The sequence below is a fragment of the Sapajus apella genome, unplaced genomic scaffold (genome assembly GCF_009761245.1).
Source record: "Sapajus apella isolate SASKATOON/1434 unplaced genomic scaffold, GSC_monkey_1.0 scaffold102, whole genome shotgun sequence".
In the NCBI taxonomy this organism is placed as follows: Eukaryota; Metazoa; Chordata; class Mammalia; order Primates; family Cebidae; genus Sapajus; species Sapajus apella.
The window spans coordinates 4,209,516-4,213,870 of NW_022437042.1; positions in this window are offsets into that span (position 1 = coordinate 4,209,516).

Sequence of the window (4,355 nt, forward strand, 5' to 3'; positions counted from 1 at the left end):
TTATTTCTTTTGTATGGATGAATCTGGAGGTCATTATGTTAAGTGAAATAATCCAGGCACAGGAAGACAAATAGATCCCACAGAAGTAGAGTAGAATGGTGGTTGCCAGGGGCTGGGGTGATTAGCAGGGAGAAGGGTTCAGGGGAGGTTGGTCAAAGGGTACATATTTATAGTTAGATAGGAGGAATAAGTTCAAGAAATCTACGGTACAGCAAGGTGACTATAGTTAATAAGGATATATTGTATCCTTGAAACATGTTAAGAGAGTAGATGTTATGTGCTTTCACCACAAAAAATGATTATGTGAGATACTGTATTGTTAATAGTTGGATTTAACCATTCTATAATGTATATATACTTCAAAAACATCATGTTGTACGTGATAAATATAAACAACTTTATATGTCAACTTAAAAAATTACATTTGAGGCCGGGCACGGTGGCTCATGCCTGTAATCTCAGCAATTTGGGAGGCTGAGGCCGGCTGATCACGAGGTCAGGAGTTTGAGACCAGCCTGGCCAACATGGAGGAACCCTGTCTCTACTAAAAACACAAAAAATTAGCCAGGCGTGGGTGCATGTGCCTGTAATCCCAGCTACTCAGGAGGCTAAGGCAGGAGAATTGCTTGAACCTGTAAGACAGAGGTTGCAGTGAGCCCAGATTGCACCACTGCACTCCAGCCTCGGCAAAAGAGTGAGACTCCATCTAAACAAAACACAACAAAATATATTTGAAAAAATAAAAAGAAGTTCAAAGTTCAATTCAGGAAGGGAAGGAACAGGTAAGATTGATAAAACAAGATTGATCATGAGGTGATAATTGTTGAGCTAGGTAATGCGTATGTAGGGCTTCAGTATCCTATTCTCTCTATTTTTCTCTCTGTTTGAAAATTTGCATAATAAAGGTTCAAAAATATTAAATAGATCCAAAGCCAAATTGATCAACCTCACCTACATCCATCTCCTGACAATTGTTTTCCCACTAATGTCCTCTTATATTCCCAGTTAGTTATTGTGAACATGCAAAGTTCTCTTGGTTTTCTCTTTCTCCGTAACCTCTATATCCAGTCAGTTGCTATCAGGTCAAGACTCCCTTCACAGTGAATCTTGCATCCATTTTTTTCTTTTCAAACTGCCACCACTTTATTAAGTCCCTCATCACTTCTTGCCTGAAATAGTGTAATAGCATACATACATTTCTCCCAATTTCCAGTTCCTCCTTACTTTATGCATATCAAAAATTTAGCTAGCATCGCGATTGGTACTTAGTTTTTTTTGTTGTTGGTTTTTTTTTTTTTTTTTTTTTTTTTTTTTTTTTGATGAGTCTCACTCTGTAATCCAAGGTGGAGTGCAGTGGCACCATCTCGGCTCACTGCAACCTCCACCTCCCAGGCTTAAGTGATTCTCGTGCCTCAGCATCCCAAGTAGCTGGGACTACAGGCATATGCCACAATGCCCAGCTAATTTTTTGTATTTTAGTAGAGACAGGGTTTCACCATGCTTCCCAGGATGGTCTTGAACTCCTGAGATCAGGTGATCTGCCTACCTTGGCCTCCCAAAGTTCCGGGATTACAAGCGTGAGCCACACAGTGCCTGGCCAGTACTTAGTTCTTTCTCTCTTGTTGCCCAGGCTGGAGTGAAGTGGCACGATCTCGGCTCACTGCAACCTCTGCCTCCCAGGTTCAAGCAATTCTCCTGCTTCAGCCTCCCAAGTAGCTGGGACTACAGGTGTGCACCACCACACCCAGCTAGTTTTTGTATTTTTAGTAGAGACGGGGTTTCACCATGTTGACCGGGATGGTGTCAATCTCCTGATCTCATAATCTGCCCGCCTCGGCCTCCCAAAATGCTGGGATTACAGGCATGAGCCACCGCATCCAGCCAAGAAACAAGTTTTAAAGCTCCCTCTTGTCCCCCTGCACCCCACTCAGTTGGGAAGAAAAGGAAAGATTTCTAGTTCAGAGGGATCAGCTTCTAGATCCAGGCAGGATAGGGTAAATGCTAATGCTGAAGAAAGAGATGGGTGGATATTATTCCAGTAAGCTGGGAACTTCTTGAGGAAATACTTCTTGCCTAGTTCTGGTCAAGCAGTGAACAGCAAGAGCTGCCATCAGTGGATCTCATAGAATCAACATCAGCCGTGTAGATTGGGTGAAGGTGCTGTAGCCCAGGGATGTCTCAGGGAAATGGCTGTAGAACCCTTGTTTTTCGAGGTCTGGCTAGTGTAGTTCTGTTTGTTATGGACAGCAGCCAAGCCTTCAGGAGTTGGGCTGACCATGCACAAAGAACCATTCTGTCCTTTAAAAAGAAAATGCCATAAGTCAATCACATTCTACCATTTTAAGCATAACACTTGTAACTAAATCCAAACTGCTGTATTATAATCAAAATACATCCTCCTGTTTTATATTTAAGGCCCACAGGCTTCAACTAATTTAGGGGACCATCTGGTAAGAAAGATTTCCCTTTACGAAGTGGCATTTGTTTTCAGGCTCAGACCTCAACAGGGATTGTCCTGAAGACCCCAAACAATTCTGTGTGCCAGGGTCTAGCGCTCCTGACCCTACCACTCAGGTAGAAAGAACATGACTTGTTGGGCTCGGTGGCTCACGCCTGTAATCTCAGCACTTTGGGAGGCTGAGGCGGGTGGATCACAAGGCCAGGAGTTTGAGACCAGCCTGGACAACATGGTGAAACCCTGTCTCTACCAAAAGTACAAAAGTTAGCCAGGCGTGGTGGCACGCCCCTGTAATCCCAGCTATTTGGGAGGCTGAGGCAGGAGAATCACTGGAACTCAGGAAGCAGAGGTTGCAGTGAGCCGAGATCGCGCCACTATGCACCACTACACTCCAGCCTGGGGGACAGAGTGAGACTCCGTCTCAAAAAAACAAAACAAAACATGACTTTGGAGCCAGATAAGATTCAATTCTCTCCTTCAATTCTCCCAAGCTGGGTGCCTTGAGCCACAGGACTTCTGAGGTTTTAGTTTTGTCAGTTTCCTCATATGTAATATGGGAATTAGATTATACCTGAAGTTGTTTGGAAGATTAGAGGAGATGTACGCTCCTAGAGGGATCCTAGAACTATTGCTCCACTTCCCGATATCTGTAACTTAATCCTCCTTCATTGTATTCACTCTGAGCCTGGATCTTCTGGCCTTCTTTGCCTAACATCCACTTTTACATGCATAGACACTAGGCATGCTTTTATTTTTATTTATTTAATTAATTTATTTATTTTGAGACACAGTCTCACTCTGTCACCCAGGGTGGAGTGCAATGGCGTGATCTCAGCTCACTGCAACCTCTGCCTCCTGGGTTCAAGCAATTCTCCTGCCTCAGCCTCCCAAGTAGCTGGGATTACAAGCATGAGCCACCACACCTGGCTAACTTTTGTATTTATAATAGAGACGGGGTTTCACTATGTTGGCCAGGCTGGTCTCGAACTCCTGAGCTCAGGTGATCCACCCGCTTCAGTCTCCCAAAGTGCTGGGATTACAGGTGTGAGCCAATGTACCTGGCCTAAGCATACTTTTAAACAAATCTTTGCACTAAAGTGCTAAAAAATAAGTTTGTGTTCTAACAAAACTTTTTTTTTTCACTTTTTTGTTCTGTTATTTGTTATTTGTTCACTTTTCTAGGAAGTTAATAATTGAAATTTGGATTGCCCTTATATAAACTTGTCAGAAGGCAATTTTGCCTCATATGTAGTGTGCTAAGCAATCCTATTCTCAAAGTTCTCCTGTCCTATATTTACATAGTTGAAAGGATTCGATCAGTTGGTTGGGATAAATCCTAGTTGCAGCTCAGGGGTGGGGAAGAGAGGGAGTGAAGAGTAGGTTTGTTAGAGATGGAAAATATAGGGAATAGTGATGCTTTTAGACTTTATCTAGATAACTGCTATGTAGGTTACAGCTTTATTTCAAGTGAGAATGTGAATATGGCTATCTTCCTAGTTAGATCCTAATGTTCAAAATTTCCTTGAAATCAAGAAACAAAATTAAAAAGTGATGATTAATATTGGCAGAATGTAATTGCTGAAGCTGAGTCATGGATACCCAGAACTACATTGTGTGATTCTCTGTACTTTTGTGTGTATCTGAAAATATCCATAATTAAAAGATTTGTATGTGACAATAGAGGTCAAGAACTGAGGAGTTCAATTGTCATGTCAGCCAATATAACTTATTAGAGGAAATTATGGTGATTTCTAGAATGTTAATTTAGTTAACTGGATTTACTTGAAAGATTATATAGCATATGGCAACCAGATAAAACATTCAGTGGATATAAGTTGATCTCAAAAAAGTTTTTTTTTTTTTTTTTTTTTTTTTTTTTTTTTTTTTTTTTTTTTTT